Source organism: Delphinapterus leucas, chromosome 3, assembly GCF_059928025.1.
Source record: "Delphinapterus leucas isolate spDelLeu-1000000601 "Yukka" chromosome 3, BTC_Dleu_Yukka2, whole genome shotgun sequence".
Lineage (NCBI taxonomy): Eukaryota > Metazoa > Chordata > Mammalia > Artiodactyla > Monodontidae > Delphinapterus > Delphinapterus leucas.
The window spans coordinates 133,225,538-133,241,729 of NC_143131.1; the positions used below are offsets into that span (position 1 = coordinate 133,225,538).

Sequence of the window (16,192 nt, forward strand, 5' to 3'; positions counted from 1 at the left end):
TCTTATTGTAGTTTCAGTTTGCTTTTCTCTGTAGCATCTTTTAATACCTAGTGGCCATTTCTGTATCTTTTGTGATTTGTATGCTTGAGTTTTGGCCTGTTGTTTTATTGGATTATTCATCATATTATTGTTTAGTAGAGCTTTTGTCTATTTTGAATACATTTTTTCCATTAGATATATCCTATAAATGTCTTTTTCCTACCCTGTAACTTATCTACTCATTTCCTTAGTGGTATCTTTTGATGAGGAAAAATTTTAAATTTGATTAAGTCTAATTTATATATATATGTATTTTTTAATGGTTTCTGTGTGTCTACTCAGAATTTGCAAATGTATTCTTTATTTTTTCTAAAAGCTTTATTGTTCTGGGTTTTATCTTTAGATTTGTGATCCATATTGAGTTAATTTTGGTGTATGGAGTAAGAGATCGAGTTATTTTTTTCTTAAAGCTATCCAATCATTCTAACAATAGATTAAAAAGAAACCTTTTCTCACTGAATGGATGGCAATTTCTATTGACTACCCCATTCTTTACTTTTATATGCATCTACTTTATATGAATGCCACATGGTCTTGATTACTGTAGCCTTATAGCAAGTCTTGAAATCAGATAGCCTAAGTCCTTTAAATATGTTCCTTTTTAAAAGACTGTTTGGTTATTCAATATTCTTTGCATTTCCAAATTAATTTTCAAAGTCTTATTTAGCTCATCAAGTTATTGGATTATATTTGCAAATATTTTGTGAGGATTTTGTGTCTATAGTCATGAGGGATGTTTTCATTTCTTATATTTTTATTGGTTTGTTTTATGAACAAGGCTATACTGACCTCATAAAATGAACAGGAACTTTTCTTCCTTTATTTTCTGAGTTTCTGTAGTATTAGTGTTATGGATTTGACTGTTTCTTCTTCTTCTCTTAACTCTAAAAGTATTTTGATTTATGAGTTTGGGACCTCTGTTTTTAGATACGTACACATTATTATGTTTCTTTGGTAAATTGATTCTTCTATCATTATTTCTATTAATACTCTGTTTTCAATCTACTGTGTCTGGAAGTAATATAAAAACACCAGTTTTCTTTTGCTTAGTGTTTGCGTGGTATATATTTTTTCATTTCATCTGAAAATTTGAATCTATCTGTGTCCTCATAATAAAAGTGTGCTTCCTATAAAGATCTAATATTTGGATTTTACATTTTTATCCAGTGTAGCAATCTATGCCTTTTACATGAGTGGTTTTTTTTAAATTTTATTGGAGTATAGTTGAATTACAATGTTGTGTTAGTTTCAGGTGTACAGCAAAGTGATTCAGTTATACATATACATATATTCATTCTTTTTCAGATTCTCTTCTCATATAGGGTATCACAGAATATTTAGTAGAGTTCCCTGTGCTATACAGTACATCCTTGTTGGTTATCTATCTTATATGTAGTAGTGTGTGTATGTTAATCCCAGCCTCATGATTTATCCCTCCCCCCCAAGTTTCCCCTTTGGTAACCATAAGTTTGTTTTCAATATTTGTAAGTCTGTTTCTGTTGTGTAAATAAGTTCATTTGTATCATTTTTAAAATTAGATTCCACATATGAGTGATATCATATGATATTTGTCTCTGTCTGACTTACTTCACTTACTATGATAATCTCCAGGTCCATCCATGTTGCTGCAAATTGAATTATTTCATTCCTTTTTATGGCTGAGTAATATTCCATCATATATATGTACCACATCTTCTTTATCCATTCCTCTGCTAATGGACATTTAGGTTGCTTCCTTGTCTTAGCTATTGTAAATAGTGCTGCAGTGAACATTGGGGTGCATGTATCTTTTCAAATTATAGTTTTCTCCAGATATATGCACAGGAGTGGGATTGCTGGGTCATATGGTAGTTCTATTTTTAGTTTTTTTTTTTTTTTTTTTTTTAGTTTTAGTTTTTTAAGGAACCTCCATACTATTCTCCATAGTGGTTGTACCAATTTACATTCCCACCAGCAATGTAGGAGGGTTCCCTTTTCTCCACACCCTCGCCAGCATTAATTGTTCGTAGACTTTTTGATGATATGGCCATGGAGTGTTTTAATTATTTTCATTTAATCTAATCATTGATAAGTTGGATTTAAACATTATATCTTTTAATATTATTCCTTTAATTTTTTTCTTTCTTGTTTTTATCTTTCAACTGTTTTTTATGACTTTTTAGTGATATATATAGTATTTTATTTTTTCTTCTGTATTTATTTTTTTTAATTAATTTTTATTGGAGTATACTTGCTTTACAATGTTGTTAGTTTCTGCTATACAATGAAGTGAATCAGCTATACATATACATATATCCCCCTTTTTTGGATTTCCTTCCCATTTAGGTCACCACAGAGCACTGAGAAGAGATCCCTCTGCTATACAGGAGGTTCTCAGTAGTTATCTATTTTATACATAGTATCAATAGTGTATATATGTCAATCCCAATCTCCCAATTCATCCCACTCCCCCACTTTCCCCCTTGGTATCCATACGTTTGTTCTCTCCGTCTGTTTCTACTTTGCAAATAAGATCATCTATACCATTTTCCTAGATTCCACATATATGCATTAATATACGATATTTGTTTTTCTATTTCTGGCTTACTTCACTCTGTATGACAGTCTCTAGGTCCATCCACATCTCTGCAAATGACCCAATTTTGTTCCGTTTAATGGCTGAGTAATATTCCACTGTATATATGTACCACATCTTCTTTATCCATTCCTCTGTTTTAGGTTGTTTCCATGTCTTGGCTATCATAAATAGTAAAAGTAGTATTGTAAATAGTAAAAATATGGAGCACTTCACAAATTTGCATGTCATCCTTGTGCAGGGGCCATGCTAATCTTCTCTGTATCATTCCAATTTTCCTGCTGAAGCAAGCACTGTATTGATTTTTAATATTTGTTTTAGTAGTTTCTCTAGAGCTTATAATATTCATCTTTAAGTTATCACAGTCAGCTCTTAAGTGTGTGATTCAAAACCAGTGTTAAAATTTTATAACATAGCATAAATCCATTTGTTTGCTCTTGCCTTTTGTGCTCTTATTATCTTCTGTTTTATCAGTACATATGCCAATAAATAAATGCTATTAAGTTGGCCAAAAAATTCATTTGGGTTTTTCCGTAAGATGAAAAACCTGAATAAACTTTTTGGCCAACCCAATAGTTTTGCTTTAAACAATCAATAGCATTTTAAACAAATTCAATAAAATATATAAATATGCAAACGTAAATAAGAATTACTCATTTTACATTTAACCTAGGTATTCATATTTTCTGTTACTCTTCATTTCTTTCCAGAGGTCTGAGGTTCCTTCTGGTATTAATTATTTTCAACCTGAAAAACGTCTTTCTGCCTTTTTTGTAGTGAGAGTGCTGAAGATCGTTTTTCACCTTTTGTCTGAGCATGTCTTTTTTTTTCTTTCTTGTTTAAAGTTAATTTTTATAGTATATGGAGTTGTAGGTTGACAGTCCCACTTTTTTTCCCCACTCTCAACATTTTACTTACAGATACTGTTTTATGTCTTCTTGTTTTCCTTTTAGTATAGTGCTCCCAAATGTGTCTCTTTTCTTTGGCTTCTTTTAAAATTTTTTTCATATGTTTGTTTTTCTAGCATTTTGACTGCTAATAGGCTTAGGTGTGGTTTTCTCTCTATTTAACCTGTCTGGGGTTCACTGAGATTTGTGGATCTGTGGGTTGATAGTTTTCATCAGTTTTGAAAAATTCTTGGTCATCTTTTCTTTAAATGTTTCTTTTGCCCATTTTCTCTCTCCTCTTCTGAAAATATAATTATGTGTAGATTTCAGCTTTTGATATTGCCTCACAGGTTTTGGTAATTATATTCTTAAAAAACTTTTTTTACTCTATTTTTATTTGTGTTTAAATTTGGATAATTTCTGTTCACCTGTCGTATGATTCACTGATCTTTTCACCTGCTATGGCCAGTCTGCCATTAATCCAAATTTAATGAATTTCTCATTTCTGATTTTTTTTTTAATTTCTAAAATTTCTAGTTGGTTCTCTTTTATAGTTTAATTTTCTGTATTTATATTTGTCTTCTATTCAGATGTTGTTCATCTTTTTTGCTAGGTATTTTGGCAATTTTAACATAATTTAAATTCTTGTTTGATAATTCCAGTATCTTGGACCATTTCTGAGTTTGCTTTTATTGTGTTTTAATTTGTTTTACAGTCTTTTTAATTGAGGAACTTTATTTTACCCCCCCCCCCAAATTCCTATCTTTCATTATTTTTCTTTAGGGGGCCATAATTATCCCTATATTAGTATTTCTACATCTGTCCTCCATATCACTTAACTTTACTTTTATATTTTATATTTTCTCATAATTTTCTCTTCTTCTGAAGAATTTCTATTCTTATTCTTCCAGTTTTCGAAATTGTTTCTTAGCTATGTCTGTCCTACTATTTATTCTATGTACTCCAATCTTAATTCAATAGTTATGTTTTTCATACCACAGGCTAGGTCTGCCTTAACCACTTTTGGGGGTTAGAGGTGGATATTGCCCAAATTAGAGATATCCAGGAACCAGAAAACTTAAAATTTACTTCTCAGTCCATGAAAAATCCCTTCTCTCAGCACCTCAGTCTGGGAACAAGCACAGTTAAGAAGAGATGCTTAGATTGAAATTAACCAGCCATAGAGGCTTAGAGGGAAAGGAGTGAGGAAATAACTGCCCCAGTTAGTTTCAACCCATCCTCAGTTTTCAGCTCTTTACAAGTGTGAAACTTCTGACAGCATATACCTAAATTTTGTATCTCTTTTTTTATCTGTTAATATTTTTCTTTTAATGGAAGAATTTAGTCTACTTCTATCTCTTGAAAATATTGGCATATTTTGACCTATTTCTAATAATTTATTTCAGTTTGTCCCACTTCCCTGATTTTGTCTCTGGGCACATCTATACTAGAGATTTGAGTCATGGTAGGTGTAAGGATAGATACTGTTTGTTCTAAAGCAATGGTAGGGAAAAATCAAGAACTGAGCTCCAACCGTTTCTTTATTCTGTTATCCTTCTACATCCAAACTGAGTTCTTCTTGCCCCAGGTTAAACCCTCATCCCATATACATCATTGCAAAGTAGCCTCCTTTCGTTCTAGGGATTTTCACAATTTTCTGTGCTTTCTTTCGATAATCTCTCCTGGACTGATCTTGAAGAAAAGAGTCAGCAGTTATGAGTTCAGCAGCATGGTAGGATCTGGAGCCAGACCCTAGTGTATTTTGATGAATAATCTTATCATAACCACTTGTCTTCTGGAATTCCTTTCCAAACTGAAGACCTTGGCAAGTTACTGTTCAGTCTGATGGAGGACCTTACGTTTCATCCATCCAGTAGGTTATTTTATTAGCCATGATCTGGAAAATAAATGGATCATCATTGAAACCAGCAGCTTCTATGAAAAATGAATTTCAGTGAATGATGATCAGTCTTAACATAGGATTTCTGATCAAGCAAACCTAGTGAAATTCCTAGTGAATTCTCCTAGAATTCTACTTAGAAAGATTTCTTTTAATGAAAGAAAAAATAGAAAGAACAGGTAAGAAGTGTAGAGGAGCTTGGAGATTCCAATGTATGTATTAGAGAAGAAGAAAATTGAGGTAAATTTGGAAAAGTAACATTGAAGAGATAATAACAAAGAACTTTCCAGAAGTAAAGTCAAACATCCTAAGATTAAAAGTGAACTTCACTTTGGGATTGACATATATACACTAATATGTATAAAATGGATAACTAATAAGAACCTGCTGTATAAAAAAGTAAATTAAATAAAATCCAAAAATTAAAAAAAAATGAAAGCAATAGGTTATCCAGAAATACACAGAGCATGAATATGTATGTATTTCTAATTTAGTATGAATAAAGTTATATCTATTAAAAAAAAAGTGAACTTCAAATCCTAAAGAGTTGAGACTAAAAATAAATCCTTTTCAGCAATTTGTAGTGAAACTTTAGAACATCAGGGAAAGAGGAGATCATATTCAAAACTACCAGAGAGAAAATACACATTACCTGTAGGGGAATTAAATTTTCTATCAGTATAAGCAATTTCTCTGGAAAATATAGACATTGAATTTGCTGGGAGGGAATATCTACTAAGTTTTCATAAGTGTCTTGGAGTATAGCTATCATTATTATCAAAGTCTCTGGAATAATATCAAAGTTTCCAGCTTCAGATTCTAATGTTATCACTTCCTAGATCCTGAGACCTTGAACAAATTATTCACCATTTTAAGTATTTCTTTCCTCTTTGGAAAAACGACCAAACCTAAGATGCCCATCTCAGAGTTGCTGTGAAATTTACTAGATAATGCATACGAAGTACTTAGCACAGCAAGTGTCACCTGGGAAGCATTAAAATGTCACCACAGATGCAGAGAATAAGGTTTGGAAACCCCAACAGTTTGGGCATTTTAACCAAGCACAAAGAGCTGCCTAAGCCTTCTAGAATCTTAGCTCCACAAAGCAGGAAATTTTTTCAGTTTTATTTGTTATGGTTCCCCACCCCACCAAGAACAGTGCCTGGGATATAGTAGACATCCGGTAAATGTCTGGTAAGTGAATGAATAAACAAATTCTTCATGTGAAATTGAAGCTGTAATGAAGAAAATAGAGAATACTAGAAATGAAGAGTACTTATTCCAACATATGCAGTCACCTTTACCAAACCAAACTTGGGTCCTCTCACCCACGTGCAATGAAGCCAATCTACTGACACCGGCTTGTGGTGAAGGAAAGTACAGAGTTTACTGCGGGGCATCAAGCAAGGAGAATGGGCAGCTCATGCTGAAAAGACTGAAACTCCCTGAGGGCTTTCAGGGAAGGGGTTTTAAAGGCAAGGTGAGGGAGCAGGCTGCAGTGTGTGTGATCAAGTCGTGCACAGTTCTTGGATGGGTTGGCATCAAGGTGAAGTTTCAAGCATCATCACCCTTCTGGTTTCAACCAGTCTAGGATCTATGTTTTGTAGTCAGCAGTTTTCATTTGGTGGAGGTCTGCTTCCTGTGAAAACAACTTAGGAATGTGTCAGGCCTTTATATCTTTTAGGGAACTGGGAGTTCGGTAATTCTGCTCTGCAGCTGGTTTATAGTCTAAATTGTTACCAGTTTCCCGGCCCAACAATTATTCTTAGTTTCTACATCCTCACATTTCCTAATCATTAACTCTTGATCCAGCCTTTAGAGACCAAAGGGAGGCCTGGGAAACTAAAGCAAAAGCCTTTTACTTCAAAGGACAGGGACACAGGGGCTTGTATATGTTTCAGTCCCCCCTTTTCTTTGATACTCCTCAATCTTGAGGGGAACAGGTTCAAGAAAAGAAAGGGAGTAAAGTTTAAGATAGAGAAGTTATTCATAAACTCAGCAGAGGAACTCAGTTTTAGGGGGACCTTGGTTTCCTCACCATTATCATTCAATGGATTAGACAAATGGGGAGAAGCAAGGAGCTAGATAACTACAGTGACAAGGCAGCAGAGGAGGACTAGAACCCAAGTCTTTTTGATCTTGGCTGATTACCCTTTACCACAGAAGGCAAATAAGTATCATACAATAGCTTTGCAACAGTCTCTGAATTCCAGGCTCAGTCCTATCCCTTGTTAGAATTAGGAGTTCTTTACATCTTTTAAAAAGATGTGTCAGTCTGATTTTAAAGCTCCTACTCCAAATAGCTTCGCTCTACTCTTAGTCTTTGTAGGAGAGACAAAAATGTTTTAAAATGAAACCAACGTACAGTGTTGGTGATGGATATGAAAAAGTCTAAGATAATTTGATTCCCAATTGCTAAATTAGAGAGAGTGGATTTACCGGTTTTTTTGGAAGCTGACTACATTAAACACAATTAAGCCTGTTCATCATGTGTTTTCTTACAGAAAAATGAAAATGGTTACACGTGTCTGAGGTTTGAGATGTCTCATTGCTACTTTATGTTGCCAGTTGACTGTTTGAGTCAAATAAATTGGTGTTTGAGCTTTCTCACTGGTGAAAAAATCTCCAGACTATTAAATAAGTTTTCTTTCTTCCCTTCATTGAAATTAAGAAAATTTATTACTAATTATAGTAGTATATCATGCATTTTTCAAAGAGAATGTAGTGACCTTCCCATTTTTACCCCAACATTTTTCTTTGCTTCACAAATCACCGACTGCACAAGCATAATGGGATCAGAAGTAGACAGAACTGCTAGATAAGTGATCTAATATATTAATTCCTGACAAAAGAGAAATCCTGGAAAGTCTGAGGGTAATAGCTTGCAATTTTCTCATGAATCAGCTAGTAGGTAAAAGCAAACATTTGAGCATTTATCTTATAAATAAAGGATATTATTGATAGGGATAGTTATCAGGAAGTAAAACTGACCAAGACTATTGGGCATATGATAACATTTAGATCTGTAAAATTTTGTCCTTGGAAAATTGTGCTTGATAGAAATATTTGAATCAAAGGAAAACTCAGAGTTAATGCTTGTTATGTTCAAAATGTTTAATAAAACCCTCCATGACCTTTACTCAGAAAGGCTTGATCGTGATGAAAATAATTTTAACAAAATAAGAAAGAAATCAGAAAAAATAACTACTTTATAATTTTGGATAGAATATTGGTCAACAAATTAAATTGGCTTGATATAGTTCATACGAAATTTTTGTCTCAATTAAAAAGGTCATCTGTGTTGGTATAATGATAATAGTGTATTCACAAACGTGAGTCAAAACATCCTCAGGGTCGAATGGCAGGGTCCAAACTGGGGTTAAAGTGTTTTGGACTTGTGCAGGACATTCAAATATGAAATATAAGCTGCAAAACATTGTCAGGAAGCACTGCATACCATGTCTCTTTGATCATTTTGTTGCAAATATTCATTCCATTGTACGCTCAGCTCTGTGTAAACTAGAGCCTGTCATGAACTCTCTCAAGCTCGATTTCCTCATAAGTAAGATGGGAATATCACATGTCCCTGATGCGTTGCGCAGAGCTAATTTAGTAACAGGTAGTTTGGCACCTGATTAATCACTTAACAAATGATAGTTTCCTTAATCAAGGTAACTGTTCCATTCTGTTGTAAGTCTACGTGTTGTTGAGTAGTGGAATTCTCACCATTCTTCCCAAATTCTAAGGCTTCCCTTAAAACCCATCATCACTTGATTTTCTTCCTGATCATGTCGCATTTCAAAATGGATGCTCTGCTCTGAAGCCTTCACCCCTACCCTAAGTATTTGAAGAAATGTATAAAGTTATCACCAGTTACAGGGCAAACCAAGACATGAAACTCACTGGGAAATGGATTGGTCTCTGTACCTAATGTTTCTGACCTCACCTTCTTTCCAGGTTTTGCAGCAGGTTGTCAGAGGCCAGCCTGAGACAAAGCTCTACTTCCCTTCCCTGGGAACAAAGAGGGGCACTCTACCTAGTGATGCCATATGTCCTGGTGCCTTTTTCCCTCCACTCTCTCTAGCCCCAGTGAAGGCAGCTCCAGAGACAGTACCCGATATAAAGCTCGGCAAGAATATAACTGCATGTTGTTAGTGGTTTAGGTCTACTGCTGGAGTCTCCATCAAGTAAACTGACAAAACCTAATGGCATATGATAAAATTCAGATCCGAAAAATTGGACCAAGCCAAATTTAGAAGTTCATATTAGAGTTTGGTCTTTTAAGCTGTCTTTTTTGTTTGTTTTTACCTGTAAATTATTGAAATGCACAATAATATAAAAAGTAAGCCAAGGCAATAGTACTATTAAAAGTAATAAAGGACTTCCCTGGTGGCGCAGTGGTTGAGAGTCCGCCTGCCAATTCAGGGGACGCGGGTTCGTGCCCCGGTCCGGGAAGATCCCACATCCCGCGGAGCGGCTGGGCCCGCGAGCCATGGCCGCTGAGCCTGCGCGTCCGGAACCTGTGCTCCGCAACGGGAGAGGCCACAACAGTGAGAGGCCCGCATACCGCACACAGACACACACACACACACACACACACACACGCTTGACTTAAAAGTAATAAAAAATCACACTTTATGAAATAAGTTAGCTGATAAGTATCTTAGAGGTCATCTAGTTTCAACATTAAATTTTAGAGCAGAAGCCCCCCAGATTGAGTGATCTCTCCGTGGCCCCCAGTTATTTGTTATTTGTGGAGGCCGGGTTAAGACTTCTGCAGCATGTAGTGTGTTCGGTACAGATAAGACTTCAGAGCCTGCTATCTGAGGACCTGGGCTTGAATTTCCAATACTTACTGGTTACACAACACACAGAGAAGTCCCTTCCTGTCCCTAAGCCTCAGTCTCCTTCTCCTACTGTATAGGACTGTGAAAAGGACTAAGTCACCTCACACGAGGAGAGCACGTTATAAAGCAGCGGTTCCCAACCTGTTTGGCACCAGGGACCGGTTTCGTGGAAGACAGGTTTTCCAGGGATGGGGTAGGTGGGGATAGTTCAGGTGGTAATGTGAGCGACGGGGAGCGGCAGGTGAAGCTTCGCTTGCTCGCCCGCTGCTCGCCTCCTGCTGTGCGGCCCGGTTCATAACAGGCCACGGCTCCGAGTTTGGGGACCCCTGTTATAAAGTACCTAGCACTCAAGAAATGTTAGCTATTGTTAGTGTTGGTCCACGGTCATATAGATGGTGGGAGAGACCATACTCAGACCTCCCTTCTTCCTACTGCCTTTATCTAAAAAAATAAACACTGAATCACTTTCTTTTTAACATCAACCAAAGTCAGGCAACATTCAAATAAGGTTAAACATGTTGCCTCTACCGTTGGCTGGCATTGATAAAATGGATTAAGCTAAGATAAGGAATTTCTAATGGAGGTAACTCTTTGGAAGGAAGGAAAACCATCTCTACTCTTCTCAAGTGACTCCACAAAAATAAACAACTAGTCTTATTGTCATCTCTGTGAAGAGTCCATGCATAAGTGCTTTGGGGAAAGATATTTCCAGTTTCAGGATGTTTTTGGAGAACATCAAGGGTAGGAAATTGGAATTAGTGAATGACCTTCCCAAGGAAGCTCGGGCACTTAGGGCTGAGCTTCCATGGCCTTTCCAAGTGGGAAAAGGATCGGCCTGCTGCCATCCTGTCTGGAGGGACCCTGGAGCTTGTGAGGAGAAGTGGATTGATCTCCACCTTTGCTCTGGTCTTACCTGATGCTAAGAAAAGTCATCATTTCTCTGAGACAGGAGTTTCTTATGCCGGGATCTAGGCATAGGCCTTGGAGGACGAGGGTGCAGGTGTTCAGAGCCTTTTAAAATCATATATAAATGTGCATGTATTTGTTTTTCCCTGGCATAGTATATAGCTTTGAGGTCATTTCCTAATTTGAAAATATTAAAAATGACTGCTTTAGAGTACCTTTTAGCTTAAGAATAAAAGAGATGTGTGTGTGACTTTTTATTTGCCAAGGAGAGCAGTCCTTGGAAGGTATTTCTGTGAAGAGACCATGATCCAATTACTTACTGCATTTGTAAGGTTGTCATGTTCTTGTTTGGAGCATAGGTAAATGAGGACACCCAATTCTGCCCTCCCCGGGGACTGAACATAATTCCAAGAACATGATGGATTCCTGCTGTCCCCTTACTCACAGTCTGAAGTCAGCTGGCTAAATGCAGCAGTGGCCCAGGCAAATTTTGCAACAGGTGCAGTGGGTACGCCCATGAGTTGCCATATTTTCCAGATGGGTCATGCCTAGGCAGCACACCATCACTCTGGTAACAGAGTATGACTTCTGGCAACTTATGACTTAAAGCTCATGTCTAAAAGAGAAAGGATGAAATCCCATGCGAAACTTTGGCTTTCCTTTCTTAGTAGAAGCAGAATTCCACTTGTCTTGGAATTTTGAGAATTCCAAGAGAGAGAATTTTGTCTTGGAATTTTGAGAATTCCAAATGAGAGTCCTGGGGAGATCCAAAGATAAGGTCCCCATTACAACAACATCCATGAGAAGAGCACAGTGCACTTAGTTCCAAAGCTGAGGAATGCCTTCTGTTCTTGCAAAGAACTGAGTCTTCTTGCTTTCTGCTCAAGACTGTATATTTCTGTATCTTGGCAGTAGATTTCTTGCTTGCTTCTTTGTTTTGAATGTTCAGGAGCCAAGGGGGATTTAATGGCAGTTGCCTTTTAGATCAGGGGAAGGCAAACTGTGGCCCACAGCCTACTTTTATAAATAAAGTTGTATTTTTGTTATAAACACAGACATGCTCATTTGTTTATGCATTGTCTCTAGCTGCTCATTGTGAGTGCTAAAATGGCAAACTTCAGTAGTTGCAAAGAGATGGTATGACCTGAAAAGCCCAAAATATTTAATACAGGGCTTTACAGAAAAAAAAAGTTTGTGGGCCTTTGCTTTAGAGGGTGAAAGACTGACCTGCAGAAATTGGACATTTTCTTTCCTTATACCTTCTGTAGGATGAATTTATCTGCATAAAAGAGAGAAATAGAAGTGGGGTCAGTGAGGGGAGTAATAAGGAGGCGAGGGGAGACAGCAGAACACATTGAGGATCATTTCCTTCTTTTTACCCAACTGCCATCCTCCGCAATGACCAGTCCCAGGATCCCCTTCTTTCCTTAACATTCTCTTAACTTGAGCAAATGCAGAATAATTGGTCTGCTTGTTGTGTTTAGAGTAAGAAGCGAACGTGCGTTTGCATGTCCAGTCACATAAGTTAGTTCACATTGTCAGGTGCATGCATCCTCTACAAGTGGTTGTGCTTTTGTGTACTTCACTGTATAGAGTACAGTAGTACTCTACCATCTCCCACCTCCTCTCCCTCCTCCAGTCAGTAACTCTTCTTGCCTGTTCACCCCATGCCAACCCCTGGATGCCAGCTGTTGTGCTGGACTACTGTACTTTTCAAGGTACTGGACTTTAAGACTAAAAATGTTTTCTTTATTTTTTGTTTGTTTTTTATGTATTACTTGTGTGAAAAGTATTACAAAACTATTATAGTACAGTACTATATAGCAGATTGTGTTAGTTGGGTACCTAGGCTAACTTCGTTGGACTTAACGAACGCGCTCTTGGAACTCATTCGTATGTAGGGGACTTATAGTCTGTCTTTCCTCAGATACTGGAGAAAGAACAAAACACCAGCAGGCTGACTTGAACTCATTTTTCTTGCACATCAACAGGAAACAATGCCAAGATTAGTGAGAGAGGGAGATAATGGTGACAACATGAGAATTTCGCTCCCAGCACATTGTCAGCTCTCTGCTGGCTGTGACTTCTCTCACTTGGGATCGATAGAGCAGTCTCAGCACCAGCATAACTTTCTAATCGGGCTCCAGTGTAACTCTGTAATGGGATCTTTCCATTTTACTTCCTGTGCTAAATTTATTTCTCCTCTGACCTTTCAAAGGGTCTCATCGTCTAGAAGAAAAGAATTTTTAGCACCCCTTCTGCCATGGGAGAAGAGGAGTCTTGTATATTTGCTATGCAGGACACGTTGAACATTTGGCTTTGGAATTTTTAAAAGTGGGAAAGTCCTCACTGCTGGCGAATGGAGATGAGTCACTTGGGGGTTATCACAGGATCTTGGAAGAGTGAGAAAAATTGGTAAAAAAAAATTTTTTTAAATAACTCCGTATGGCTAAAATTAGTAGTGTGAGAGCTACTGCTACATTTGTAAGGTTGTCATGTTCTTGTTTGGAGCGTAGGTAAATGAGGACACCCAATTCTGTCCTCCCCGGGACTGAACATAATTCCAGGGCCACATACAATGTGGACCAAGCATGTCTTGCAGGAGGCCCCTCAGCATCCACAGGGGGCTGCAGTGGCCTGAGTGTGGGGATGATACTAGGGGCCACCCTTGAATAAGGTAAAAAAAAACCTAACCTTGAGAGGGAGTCCTGGTACTAAGGGCAGGCTAGAGCCACGGGGAGGGAATGAGGCATTCACTCCAGGCACAAAGCTTGGGGTGATGCCAAAACCTTCAGGGGATGCCATTCAGATAAATCCTATTTCAAAGTCAGATTTTTTTAAAAAATCAGAAGTAATGCAACAATTCCTGATTAACAAAACAGCAAAATTTTAAATAAAAACAGGTTGTTTGTTTGCCTTGTGACTCCATTATGGAGCAGTGAGAACAGTTTATCAGTGGTCCTCAGCTTGGGTGGCTGTCATACCCCCCCACCCCCGGTCCCCCCAAATGGTTAATCATTAGGCAGCATGGGACTTTATATACAGTCATTTTGTGCGTGTGTGAGTGTAGAGCTTTTACTAACGTTTTGTACTTCGTTCGAAACATGGGAGGTTCTGTCAATAAGTGTTCCTAGGAGGGCACGATTTTCCTTAGCCTCAGGCTCCCATGTGGCTCCAGTGTGCTGTGTGACGCTGTTGTGACGAACAGGTCCTGCTCTTAGTCAGGCAAGCACAAACACTAGATCAAGAAGAATATTCACATAACCCTTTAATCGGGTTTCACTGGCAGACTAAAATGAATAGAGATCACAGTGGCTGAAAACCCAGGATGGCCTCTACGTGATTCATCACCGCCATGTTCCTGCTTCTCCAGTAGATGTAGAGTCTTGGCGAGTCAAGAAATTCCTCCCATTTTGGACATGTTCCTCCTCTTCTCCTATGGCCCAAGGCTCCCAGAGTCTATGAGCTGTTGCAGACTCAAATACTTACAGAGTTAGAGCAGGTTTGGCAAGTGAGAGAAACAAGTTTGACAAAGACTGTATTAAAGGGTAGTACATGGCCGACACTCAGGTACAGCCAAATACTAGTGGACACAGGGACCTGATGTTCTGGACTTGCTAATTCTTTAGGTCAAAGAAATGTCCTGATTGTGAAACGCTGACAACTAAAACAAAAAACAACTTGAGCCACTTTGTGTGAGAGCAGATTTGACATTTTGTCTTAACCCTTTGCTCCCCCAGCTCATCCACCTCTGCTTAGACAAGGATGAGGATGTGGAAACCTCCCCATCCTGAGGGTGCAGAGGTCTCAGAGGGGATTATCTAAAACAGTGTTCTTCACTGTGGGACCCTCCCATTCCAGGATATGCACAAGCCACCCATCAGTGCAGAATAAAGTGTCAGGATTTCTATTGGATTCTTTTTCTCATCCCTTTCGAATGTCTATTTTAAAAGTTTATAGTGTATATATACTGTATTAGTACAGAGTACATGTGTATAATTTATAAATATTCATATAGTAGAGATATATGCTTAAAGTATTTTTTATCAGAGTGGTTACACATAAAAGAAGCCCAGATTATAAAGTGAATGAAATTCAGATCTTCACAGTGCTTCACGCTGGCTACTGCTCGCCCGCCTCTTGTACAATATGATGCTTTAAAGAGTGTCTCTCTCCTTTTCTTCATTGGGTAGCATTACCAAAGGCCCTATTTCATTGTTCTAGCTTCAGTGTTGCCAGGTTCTAGGATGGAAAGGAGGTGAGGATTGAGAGGGACAGAACATTTTCTTCTAGCTGGCATGCTTTTAATTATTTTTCACAAATGAAAGTAAGTTTGAAAGAGCTGTCCTTACTCCTGCCCATGTTGGCCCCTTCTTTGTAAAATATATGTCATTATTGAGGTGCCATATTGGTTCAGAGGATGACTTGAAAATGTATCAATGCTAAGTGTACCCTCAGAACGTGAAACTCCTTGTCAGGACCTCAAAACCACATAACTATCATATATTCAGCCAGGTGCCGTCCTAAATTCCTTATGTCAATAGGCAGTTCGTAAAATGGTACTGGGTTTGTTTGAGACATTATGTCCCCTCTTTAAGATGGTGACACTGACCCTCAGAGGAAATAAATGACTTGCCCAAGATCCTGTAGCTACATCAAGTGGTTTCAACCCAATTTGACCAGAATGTTGAACCTATACTCAGAACCATTTTATTCTGTAGTCTTCTGTGTCCCAATGAGCTCAGAGTGCCAGACTTGCTTGTTCTCTCTCTCTCTCTCTCTCTTTCTCTCCCTCCTTCTCCCTCCCTCTCCCTCTCACCCCCCTTATGTGTGTGTGTGTCTCTGTCTGTCTGTGTGAATACAGAATCTCTCTGTTTACAGGGATGCTCAACATCTACTGGGTTAGTCCAATTTATTCTAAAAGACACCTTGGTGTTATCATTAGGTAGCAAACAGCTCACTCAAAGGCAGGTCAAAATTTTGAAAGAAGACTGTGACAGTATTTCTTTTATTTTATAAAAGGCTTTGGATTTCAAAA

At 37.8% G+C, this 16,192-nt stretch overlaps 1 pseudogene; it reads right to left on the minus strand.

The window, feature by feature from the left end:
- Positions 1-2,810: 2,810 nt before the first annotated feature.
- On the minus strand, positions 2,811-2,905 carry LOC115803334 (U6 spliceosomal RNA; annotated as a pseudogene).
- Between the last annotated feature and the right edge of the window lie 13,287 nt (positions 2,906-16,192).